Below are 13,353 nucleotides of genomic sequence, written 5' to 3' on the forward strand. Positions count from 1 at the left end.
TTACCTCTGTTCGCCTGCATACCATAGTTTACTACCCCCACCCTGTCCGTCCCCCGCCCACCGCCCCCTGGAACTCCCTCCACGGGTCGCTACTGGCATTAATTAGTGAAGTTGAATCAGTTATCTGCTGAGAGTGAATATTATTGGTAGGGCCAATTGTTTTGGTCGTTCTTAATGGGCATTAAAGTACTTACAAATGAGGATCGAACCATTAGTTATCTCAACTGGGTTAAATATAGTGCAACTGTAATTATTAACTGGTAGATTGATATCCGTAAGTTTGTCCCCGGAGTACCAAAAGGGAGTAGTTTGATAAGGGGAAGGAAGGCCAGGGGGTCTGGCGCTGTGCACGGACTTGGCACAGACGGGCTTTCCTTTTGTGCACCTGCATGGATTCGCTAGCATTCTAGTTTTAAATGCTCACCAAGGTGGAGGGGGGTCAGGGGTGGCATGGCAAGAAGTCAAAAAAAGTTGATAAAATGAAAACACAAACAAGGATCCAGCAACCCTTTCGATCCCTCAGTAAGCTCCCCTGCCAAGCACACACTAATGATCACATAAAAAATAACTAAAGAAATCATGGGAAAGAAAAACATGAAATAACAAAAATAGGGTACAAAACCTCATGGTAATGGCACCTGTTCTAGAAGGAGCCAGGCATCTCCTTAAATGGCACCTTGGTGCCTACAAGGAAAACAAGATCGGGCGATGTCAGACATCAAGTCAGATTATCAGAGCAAAAATGAAAGTGCATGGACATGCTAGCATTCTAGTTTTAAATGATCCCTGAAAGCAGAGGGGGGGTGGCCAGAAGTTTAAAAACGTTGGTGAAAGAGATTATCCTGGAGCCAGATGCAGTAGTTGCCTTTGGCAGCCTTGACACTTCTGCGCCTGCAGTATCGCAAAGTAAGTGTACATTTATTAAACTGTCTGCTACATGTACAAATAGAACTGATACAGGCAGATCAGTATGGAACCATTACATAGCTAAAGTACCCCAAAGGTGCATCATGGAACTCGTAGGCAAAAAGTAGCACACTGTAGTCAGACATTTATTAAATCATATTGTACAACTAAAGACAAATAGACTCCATATATAATGACATTAATAGCATGTCCGTTCTTCAAATAGATGCACCTGAGGAAGAAACTGAATACCCAACTGATGAGGAAGAAGAACATGCTCAAATGTTGGCGGAGAAAGCAGTACTGTTGGACAGTCTGCCCACACCACCTCATGGCCACTTCAGCAGTGGGTCTTTCTCCCAACAGCCACCATCATATGAGAATGAGGATGCCATCCAGCCACCCACTCCAATACTGCCGCCAGACGTCAGGTCCCAACACCAGCTTACCCCAGTGCATGCTCGCTAACACTGTGATATTCCATATGTTCCCCTGTCTTCGGGGTTCCAGGCAACAGTAGAACTTTGAGAGTCATTTGCTGAGCTTGAGGCATCCATGTTGCATCATAAATAAATACAAATTGTCAACAGAAAATTGCATACCATTCAGCATGCAATTTCAGTGGAATTCAATACAGTGGCCACCACTAAAATGGACAACCTAACAAGTGTCCTAGAGAGACTATGCACACAGATCCTAGAGAAACTATGCACACAGATAGCAGAAGACACTAGCAATTGGAGGCAAAGAGAGAGGAGCAGTGCTGTGCATATGGGTATCTTAAAACTGTCCATTGGAGGGCTTGCACATGCACATGCCACCCCAACCTTATCAAAGCGTACTGGGACACTACAGGTTGAAATGGGGCACTTCAGTGGGGATGTGTCAAGGGGCCTAGTCAGATTCCTACTGCAGTGGAAGCCATACAGAAAGTGCAAATTGCAAGTGAGGTGGGTGACGGGGAAACCTGATTGTGAGGAATTGTCCAGTGTCAACAGCATCCCTGCCACAGATGCACGTGTGCTGTGATGCAGTAGCCGCCTTACCCCTGCACCGCAACATGGTGGCACATCCCATTCTAGATGCAGTCACAGTAAAAAAAAGAGTTGTACTGATCAGGGAGTGCCTATATTTGTTAGTTTATTTTAGGTTGGTGCTGTAACCAACTTACATGTTGACCTCATGTTACATACATTTATGTGTAAGACAGATTGTTTGTAAACAGTTTTGAAACACCTGACATTAAAAGCATCTTCACCTTGACGCATCATACTATTGTGGAACCATTTTACTTCATTTCATGGAACAAACCATGACTTACCTTGCAAAGTATTGTGTGGCAATGTGTTCCCTGCACCTCCTCCCCTCCACTGCTCTGGTCTCCTCTGTTGGATGCTGAACTTGTGGGCCGTGTTGTTTCATCCTCAGAATCAGATTCAAACTCCACAATGTGTAGGCCTCTCCTGCAGGAATGTTGTGCAGTATGGCACATATTGCTGCCATCTTACAGACAATTTCTGAGGCATATTGTAGTGCACCTCCACTCTTATGTAGGCAGAAAAACTGTGAAGTCAGCAGCCCAAATGTCCACTCAATGACAGTCCTGATGCGACAATGTGCAGTGTTATATCTCCTCTCATTCTGGGTGGTGGTAGAGAGGTAGGGTGTGAGAATCCAGGAACACAGGGCAGGTACACTGTCACCTGAAAAACTTACATTAGTGCGAGACAATAAATATTTTTTTGATTGGGCAATTACAAATTTATTTTGACATAATTATTCAGTACCTTATAAACATCCGTCATCAAACTCCCCACTTTCCAGTTGTCTGTAAATTGCCTAAACATGACAGAGTAATGGGTGCTTCCTGGATATTGTGATGCCATATCAGTGATAATGTTGTGGGCATTACATACCATTAAAAAGTTAAGGAAATAGGTATTTTTCTGGTTCCTAAAAAGAAATTAAATATGTGATAGTGGACATATGGGCATATATGTCCCCTCTATATACCATGGGGAAAATTGGCGACAAGTCACTATCTGCAACTGTCTCTAGCGTACCATTCGCAAATTGCTATTTGAGATTCCTTATTTGCAAGTCACTATTTCTGGTACTATTGGTACCGACTCGCAAACTAGTCGCATTTCAATTTATGGTTTGCGAATGATCTTCATATATCACGATCAACCTTTTTTGGCATTCGTACACGACTTTGCAAATGACTTGAGAGCCGCTATTCTTTTGTACATCAGACTTATAGTCCTTAAAACCAATACAAATGATTACAACATTCTTTAGCCGCTTAGAATAAAATATTCATATAGTTTTTTGTGGGATTTAATTCATAATTGTCCATAGTTCTCATAAAACATAGAAAGCATTCTAAACCCACAATTGCTTTGGAAAAAACCTAACACTGGTTATAAACATCAATTCACAAGAAAACAAGTACATTAAAAACTATTTGAAATATTAATTCATGAAAATCCATTTTTCTAAGACATCATGAAAAGCACCCTAAACCCACAATTACATATAAGAGGCGAACACTCATTAAAACATCAATTGTAAGAAGGTGAGACAATGCACCATATTTTAAAATAATTGTCTTAAAAATGTCCTATGCGTAAGTAAAAAAAAGAGTGCAATCAATTAGTACATGATAAATGGTACATTTCCTTTGCAAAGTGCATATACATTATCCCTTATTATTTTTCAGCCAAAATGGGAATAGCCTTGAAAGGATTATAGCCTATTCTAATTTTAAATTTCTAAACAAATTAAAGGATCCGACAGATAATAGAGACACGGGTACATATCCAAACTACCCACAGAAGACTGAGATAAGTACTCATTATCTTTCCAATAATTCAGAATCTGGCCATCTGTCCAAAGTAACTTATTATGTGAGAAAGGCTCCCAACTAGCTAAAGCCTCTGCAAACAACATATGATCTTTGAGTTTTTGTACATTTCTCTTAAGAGCCCGAGCCGAAAGATATAGGACACAACCCAGTCAGTGCCTGAACTAAGGACCTCTTACTATGGGTTTCATTTGTTTGGGAGACGCTCTCTGGACAAAGTGTTATAAGTTATGAGTTGAAGCACGAGACAGAGTTTCACTACATCACTTTGACTTCACAACGCCAAAATTATAACAGAGAAACCTACCGACCTAAGTTTGACTTTAAATTGCCACGAGGATTTGAAGTTACATGCCTGTTACAGTGGACTTTGTTCTTTACGCCTTACATAAAAGATTTTGAGACTACCAGTGGATGAAGTTTATTGCCCTGAGGAAGTCTTTGTAAGGTGAAACGTGTTGGCTGCACAGTCTGTATTGGATGATGAATTTAAATAAAGAAAAAAACTACACTTACAACAAAGATCTAGGAGTTGTGTATTGTGCCTCTCTGTTTTGTGGGAAAAATATTTCTTGATGTATGGCCAATGAGCAGCTGGTAATTTGAGGTGGGCAAACGTGATACATTGATACAGCGATTACTACAGGTGTAGCGGCATTGGCTTCCCAGTGCATTTTGTATGTTCAATGTTTTATCTAAAACTGCAAAGCATACATCCTGAACCACAGCATAAGTGGCTGTCAATATTTAAGGTCGCATTTGGCACTTGTTGCTGCAGTTAATTTGCCCTTTGGACTGATTTGCAACACCTTTAGAGCTGGCAGTGGGTAAATGGGTGTTCCCCTGTGTATGGCATGGGTGGCATCATTTTAAATATAGTGAATACCTAAATGGTTGTAATCCTTAGGTTCAGGAACATTTTCCATGCTTCTTCTCACACTGAATACTATTCGATCTGAATCTATGAGGTAAGATGGCATAACATGACGTAAATGGTACAGTGAGTGTGTGACTGTGTAACTAACCATTTATCAAAGGATGCAGGGTATGAGTTTTCTATGCATTTGAAATGTCCATAGGAAGACAAGACTAAAGAAATAGATGTACCTGTGCTAATTTACCCCAATCTACGACTATGTATTGTAGACCCTGTGCAATATTAGTTTGTGTATCAGCCGTTACTATCTGTTATTAGATATAGTAAGAGCGTTAAGTAGTTCAAAGACCATGCTCCACTGAACAGGGGCAAGCAATGTAAATAAATGCAAATTAGATCATTATAGTTGTGATTAAAACATGTAGATTACACTTGTTTTATTTCTCCAAAAGCAAAAGACAGCAAATAACGAATATAAATAATGAATCATTAAAATATGAGTCTTGATGACTCTTAGGTTTTGGTGGTTTCCTAACAAGCATAGCAAAATAGAAAATGTGAAAATATCTGTGCAATAAATTAAAAATGTATCTTTAAGGCAGTCGTCTCTAACCACTTCAACAAAACCACAGCCTAACTTGTAAGAAAAATTCACAATATCAAGCAGCAGGTAGGCGCTATGTAGTAAAAATAGACTGCAAGGCTAAAAGCCCCTTACACAGTAGCACGGTGCTGAACTGCTTCTAATTTGAAGATATCTTCTGACTGATGTAATAAATGTTCATGCTCAGGGTACTAGTCTCAGTAGTTCAATTGAAAGTTGATCTATCTGTTTATGAACAGGTGACTCACTAGTAGAGAACTTGGCTCTGGTAGAGATGGGATTCTACAAAAGTGATGAATTTGATGAACGTTTTAAAAAATGCGCATGAAATACCTAATAGTGTGTCCTGGTACTAGCTTTCAGGGAACTGGAAAAATAGAGACAGGGAGAATGGGCAAACAGAAAGAGAGCTATGTGGAAAACATAAAGGCGTTGGAGATTTACAAAAGACCTATCTTTTTTATATATCTACAAGAGGGGGAAGCAGATGCCAGTATTTTGGGGCAAGATAGGAGAACTCTTTGTCCACGTTTTTGGAATGGTGGGCCTCAGATGCTGCCATGAAGTTTGGCATAAGGGAATGTAGTGGTGACGTTTGTTTTGTAGATAAAAAGGTCCAGAGGAACTCTCATCGTGATGGTAAAAGCAAAGTACTTTGAAGATGGAACTTGGGGAGATAGGAAGTGGGTTCAGCTTGGGAAGAAGAAGGGAGGTGGAGGAATGATGAAGAATGCTGTAGATGAGGTGGACCCCTGCATTTTGAATAACTTGAAGCTGGGATATTATACTGAGGGAAGATAAAGAGAATTCCCGTAGTAGCTATCACAAGAAGAGTATATTCAGTACTGTGGAGACGAGAAAAAAACGTTTTGTGTTGGATCAATAAGGTGATGAGATTCATGAAAGGTAAAGAGCTGAATATTGATGTGCTTTTCCATGACTTTGGACGGCAAAAACAGAAGGGAGATGGATGGTAATTACTAAGAGGAAAGGGTTCTGCAGATTCCGTTTTTTGCAACTAAATCATAATAATCTGAGCGGTTTTTCAGATGGATGGGAGTTTGATTGAACCTATCTATGCATTGCAGAGTGGATCTGCATTCAACATTGATGACAATCATCCCCATGTGCTTGACAAGATGAAACTAGTTGTTGTTTGTAATTGTTGACAGTCATGGGGTTCAAGCATGTTCACTGTATAACATATTGTGAAAACGAACTACTGTCCCTCCCTGGTAAATCTGTGTAATCTGTCATTAGTAGGGCCCCTCACTTTTCAAGATGCTGGGATTTGTGTCAGTATCATTTCATGCCCCTGGCTTTTTCATTAACTGCATGCTTTCGATACTATGAATCTGTGCAAAGCTCTTGTTCCCGGATTCCTTCCATGGAGTCTGAGATCATTCAGCTTAAAAGACAGACAGAGGATTTTGAAAATAGGAACCATAGGAACAACCTCCGCCTTCACGGTCTTCCTGAACTTTCAGAGGGGTCTAATCCTACAGTGTTCTTCCAATCCTTCCTTCAGAAAATTCTGGACACTCCTGCACTATCTTACATTAATATACAATGAGCTCATCGTCTGGGTCCTAGAGTGTCTTCTAAACCTTGCGGTGTTATCATGTTATTCCTACAGTATACGGATCTTCTGCAAGTGCTTTCTGCTGCCAAGATCAAAAAACAAATTATATTGGAGGGCCATCGTGTTTACCTATCACAAGATGTTGCTAAGGTCACAGCTGATCATTGGAAACGTTTCCTGGATATGCATCCTCAACTGAGAGCTCTCAATGCTTGATATGGCCTCCTAAATCTCTTCAAGGTCACTTATAAGGAGAAGACGACTACTTTTGAAGATCCTGCTGCATTGCAAGACTTTCTCTGCCGCCATGGAGCAACTGCTATGGATACGTCCAGAGTAACCTGATTGGTCTTCAATGTCCTTGATTGGTCTTAGTCCTGTGATCCTTGTTTCAAATTTGTGCTCCATCTATTTCCTATTGTTTTTTATCCTTTTATATTCACCTTTGTTTTTCCCCCTTTCCTATAGGTTCATTCCCGAGCACATCATCCTCCCGTTTCCGTTTGTTAGCTTGTCATGCGGTGTTTTCTCTCTTATGTCACGTTGCAGGTGGAGGTCCAGCCGTGGATTGTTTCACTGTGTGTCTTCGCTGTCTCTGGCGCCGTCATCGCCTGGTTTGCGTTTGTCTTGTAAGTATGTTTTTCAGTCGTCTGTTTGGACTTGTACTGTCTGCTTCTCCCTATCCTTTCCTCCTCCTCCTTCTCCCTCCTTTTCTATCTTTCTTGCTATGTTTCTTCCCCCCTCCTCTTTCTCTCCGATTTCTTTATCTTCTTTCTCAGGTATCACGTTCTCCTTTTTCTAACTTTTCTCTTTTTATTGATTTAGTAAGCAGACTTTTGTATTGCTTTATATATTTCTCAATGTTCTTCATTCCGTGTCATTACTTGGAATGTTAAGGGTTTAAACAACCCTATCAAGAGACAACGAGTACTGTCGCATTTAGCCAGACTAAAAGCTGATGTGGCTTTTATTCAAGAATCTCATCTTTCTGAGGCTGAGGCCTTAAAAGTTAAACATTGTTGGGTGGGACATGTTTTCTTTTCTCCCACTGACGTTAAGAAGAGTGGGACCTTGATTTTGCTTCATAAAAAGTTAAATGTTTCTGTTGTTGCTCAAGAATGTGATGATCAGGGTCGTTGGGTATTAGTTAGATTACTTATAGATAAGATACCGATTGTGTTATTTAATGTTTACGCCCCTACTGTTGTTGATAAATTATTCTGGCCCTCTATTTCTGCCAAACTCTCCACTCTAACTGAGGATTATATTGTTTTTGGTGGAGATTGTAATTTAATTTTTGACCCTATGCTAGACTGCCACTCTAAAGCTAGGTTTTCACCCTCTAAAATGCACTCCCAGTTCACGAATACTATACACAACAATGCTTTAGTAGACATTTGGAGATTGTGCAATCCAGATCTCCGAGAATACAGTTTTTACTCTCCTGCTCATAACTCTCAATCACGCATTGACTATCTCTTTCTCAGTAAACCTCTCACACAACATGCTATTCACTCTGACATCGGTTCTATTCTAATCTCTGACCACGCCCCGGTACTCGTTGACATCGATCTCCTCCCTTTTTCTCCCCATTCTGGTGGATGGAGGTTTAATAATTCTCTTCTCCTTGACTCTACTTTCTGTAAAGAGTTTTCTGACTTTACCACTGAGTTCTTTTCGCTTAACCATACTCCTACCTCCTCTTACGTTATGGTTTGGGATTCTTATAAGGCAGCCTCTAGAGGTTTTATTATTAATTTTGTTTCCCGTAGGAAACGGGCCAACGAAGCCAAGTCCTCTTCTTTACTTGCTAACATTAGAAAGCTTGAACTTGCCTATCATTCTACAAATACTGAATCCTCTCTTAAAGAGCTCATAGAAGCCAAAGTTTCTTTTAACAAATTCACCACCGATGCTGCTTCTAACTTACTACTGAAATGTAACGCCCGCTACTATCGGGGTCAAAACAAGATGGGGAAGTTACTTGCTAATTATCTCAAAATTCGGAAGGAGCGCACGAAAATTGAGCAGATTAAATCTTCTTCTGGAGACACCTTATTTAAAGATAAAGATATCCTCAATGAATTTGTGCTTTTTTACAAGTCTCTCTACACGCCTGAACTCGTTCCTTCTTTGGCCGAACTTCTTTCTTATTTTCAGTCTCTCTCTCCTCCTCCCTCGTCTCATGTAATTTTTGAGCCTTTAAATGCATACATTACACTCTCTGAGGTTTCTCATGCGGTCTCTAAGCTATGCCATGGTAAAGCCCCAGGCCCTGATGGGTTTACCATCGAATTTTACATCCACTTTGATTCTCTTCTTCTACCAAAGCTGCTATCTCTTTATCCCACCTTCCTGGCCACCGGTCTTTCTAGTGGTTCCTTTCAACAAGCCCTAATTTGTTTTATCCCTAATGATGATAAGGACCACTCGCTATGTAAAAATCACCGGCCCATCTCATTGGTTAACACTGATTATATGATTTTAGCCAAACTTCTGGCTCTTCGACTGGACCCCTTACTACCTGATTTGATTGGCCCTAAGCAGTCCGGTTTCATGAAGGGTCGTCTCTCCTCGGATAACTCCAGAGTATTCTTTAACATTCTCAGCAAAGATCTTCCACTTGCTGCTATTCCTCTGGATGCGGAGAAAGCCTTTGATAGGATTGGCTCGGATTTTATGTTTCAAGCTCTTTCTTGGTCTGGTATTCCCCCAAGTTTATCTCTCTTATTTCTCTACTCTATTCCGATCCCCATGCGTCGATCTTTGCTAATGGTGCGGTTTCTGATTATTTCACTCTTCAAAGGGGGGTTCGACAAAGTTGTCCTCTCTCCCCCTTACTATTTGTTTTGGCTTTAGAACCCTTTCTTACTAAGATTAGACAGGATAACTCAATCTCTGGTTTTTGTTTCGCTATTCAGCAAATTAAACTTTCGGTCTATGCTGACGATATTCTTCTTTACTGCTCGGACCCGGTCTCTTCTCTTCTCGCTTTTTTGCAACAGGTTTCCTCTTTCTCAGCTGTCTCAGGGTACCGCCTCAATGTCGACAAATGCAAAATTCTCCCGTTGAACTCGTTATGTCAGAAGTATCTCTTTGATGTTTCTAGTTTCTCTTGGCGACCAACTAAAATTAAGTATCTGGGTGTTTGGTTCGCTCCTCTTTTATCAGACACTTTGAAATTCAATTTTGACAATATTTCCAAAAAATTGGAATCTGCTATTACTCGTTGGAACCCGCTTTTCTTGTCTTGGTGGGGTCGCCTGAGTTCGATCAAAATGATGCTCTCTCCTCTCCTTCTCTATTCTCTCTCCATGATACCAATTCATATTCCCGACTAATATTTCAAAAAGGCTGACTTTATCTTGTTGAAATTAAGCATGGGCGGAAAATCCGTTTCGCTCGCGGATTTTGCGGATTTTCGGTAAATTCGCAATCCGCGAGATTCGCGAATCTCCCGCAAAATCCGCAAATCCGCGAGCAGCGGATTTCATGGCTTGCTCGCACTGTTCGCGTGAGTTCGCCGCTTCCCAGTACAACTTCGCGCCCCGCGAATAAGCGCAAAATTGCAGAAATACGATCTTAGCAAAACTGAAACTACTTACCAGGTTCAAAAGTTCAGGCTCATCATTAGTAGCCATTTCCTGTAGTGCTTCCTGAGGGGCCCCTCCAGAGTTCAGTTGCCAGTTGCAACTATTATGTGACCCTGCTCTGAACCTAAGAATAGTTACACATATGCCCCAAAGGTCCTGAATTACAGCTAAGGGAGACAAGCAGGAGCCAGGCTGGAGGTTCAAATCCATTAATCAGCCCCTAATTCATTATTGTCAGTTGGGGCAGGGCAGGTGTTGTAACTAATTTTGCAACAATGAAAGCACTTAGCAAGTGCAAAAGATCACTAATCAGGAAGCACTAAGGAAGCAGGTGCCAGCTAAAAAAATATTCTGTGACACATTAATCAGCCCCAAATTAATTCAGGTCACTTGAGGCAGGGAAGGTGTGCTTGCGTTGCCACAATAATGTACACTGACTGGACAACCAGAGGGTGCTGTGATGAAACAGAGGGTGGCATGAGTAGTCAGAGAGTGGCAGTGGTGACAGAGAGTGGCAGTGATGAAGAAGAGTGTCCCAAACAGGCTGGACACGTAGAAACAACAAGTTCGCGAAACTTGCGACCCGACAGGTAAGTTCGCGTTTTGCAAAACTGTACAAAACCCTGGCGAACTGGCAGAAACCCGCGCGAACACAAAAAAAATCCGCAAATTCGCGAGAATTCACGGATTTTGCGGATTGCGAGTTCGCAAATCCGCAAAATTCGCGAACGCGAGATTCGCAAAATTCGCCCATGCTTAGTTGAAATTTCTGTGGAAAGGTAAAAAACCCGCATTGCATTGTCCTCTCTACGTAAGGACAAATCACACTCTGGAGTTCGTTTCCCTGACTGCAAAGCCCATCAGCGTGCCTTTTCTCTCAAACAATCGGCTTGTTGGCTTTCCACGGATCTCCCCTTCCATCCTCCCCAATGGCTAGCACTTGAATCTTCTTTCCTTTCTCCTTTAGAGTTTCGTGAATTCTTATCCTTTACTTCCCCTCTGTCTCGTTTTCGTCATCCTGTTTTCTCTCATTCTCGCGAACTCCTTTCTCCGTATCTTTCCTCTTCTTATCCATGTATTTCTTCGGCACACGAGCAACCCATCTAGCACAATAAACAACTTTTGATCCATAACCGTACCTTTTTCTGGAAAACTTAGCACTCTCGCGGTATTCGTTGGGTCTCTCAACTCCTCTCTCACAATCTTCCTTTATCTTTCTCAGACCTTAGGTCCCAATTTTCGTTGCCCTCTGGTTCACGCTCTCAATATGATACTCTTCGTCCCATTCTTCTGTCTTATCTTGCATCCTTACCAGACTCTTACCCCATCCCCCTTGTACATCGTCCTATAGCTTCTGTTTTGGACTCTTCTCCTTCAGCTTCTTTCTTGTACAACTCGATTCAATTCTCTGCAGATAGGTCCAAATCGAAAGTTGAATTGGCATGGGAACAGGACTTCTTTTTAGTTTGGCCAATTGCATTATGGGACAAAATCTGGTTTAAACTTCACAAGACCTCTAGGGCTGCTAATACGACTCAAACTGTTTACTTTATATATAACTGTACCCTTTTTACCCCCGCTACTTTGTCCTCTTTCTTGGCAGACACTCTCCCCACTTGCTGGTCATGTCCTTGTCCTTCTGCAAATCTATTTCACATGCTTTTTGAATGCCCCCCCCATTTCTCAATTCTGGAATTTGGTCTGGACACAACTTCAGAACATTTTTCACTTCAACACGCCCTTTTCTCCTGCTCATGTATTTTTAGGCTCTATATCCTCTACACTTCCCCAAGTACATACTCATCATCTCCTCATGGATCTCTTTCTGGCCATTGCTTTTCACCATATCACTTCCAATTGGAAACAAGCTGCCTCTGTCTCCTTCAGATCGTGGTGGAATGCAATATGCTTTCATCATAGGTTAGACACTAATTTTGTTTCCCCTGTCTCTTTAGTCATAAAGCGGGACCTTCTCTGGCTCCCTTTAGTGCACTACCTATCCTCTTCTGCCCCTTCCTCCGTCACTTATGATGCTCATTCTACTGAGGTATGCAAACCACCTTGAATTTCTTTTTCCATTTTACCTATGTAATTGTTTCTTTTTACTGCTTGCTTTGTCATTTATAACAGATATTTGCTTATTGGTACATATCTCATCATATGCTATATGATCTCCACTCCCCTTTCCCTTTTTTGTACAATTTATTTGATTGTCTCATATTGACTGTTTCTTCTTTGCCCTGATTTTTCTTTTGTTTTTCTATACTATTTCAATAAAATCAAACGAAAAAAAAAACCACAAAGCTCACAAACAGTTTATGAAAAGCAAAAAATAAACCACCCTGACACCTCGGTGTTTTCTCCCAGGGGGTGAGGGTAATTTTTCTTTTTTTTGTCTGGTTCTGCTAATGTTCCCTGGAGGACCCAAACAGAAAATTGTACATTAGCTTGTACACTCAAAATAGGGTGGAGTGTCTGACAGCCAGCTGCCAGCTCCATCAGGCCATTAGTGTATGGTTCCAGGCACTGAAACGAGATTGGCACTGCTGTCGAAAGATGGCTGTCCCTGACAGAAAATAGGACGGGTGGACAGTTAGTTTTGTCTACATGGTTCTCCAAAGATGGTGGGGTACCTCGTTTGCCAAACTCTTAATGAAGCCCTATATCTTTGTCATCATGAGTTTGACATATCATTGTTATGCTTCTTATTGGTCACCTAATGATGAGATAAGGGATTCCACAACAAATTTAATTGTGGCTAACCTTTCTTCTGTGTCACTACAGCACCATACTTTTCTCCAGTCTTTGCTAACCCCAACAGCTGTTCATTTCCCTTTAACAGGAAATATGATTGTGCATTACCAATTGCACCTGGCACTATTGTTCCTTTTGTAAGCATTCAGTCATTACTGATTATTTGTGCTA

The sequence above is a fragment of the Lissotriton vulgaris genome, chromosome 10 (assembly GCF_964263255.1).
Source record: "Lissotriton vulgaris chromosome 10, aLisVul1.2, whole genome shotgun sequence".
Taxonomy (NCBI): Eukaryota; Metazoa; Chordata; class Amphibia; order Caudata; family Salamandridae; genus Lissotriton; species Lissotriton vulgaris.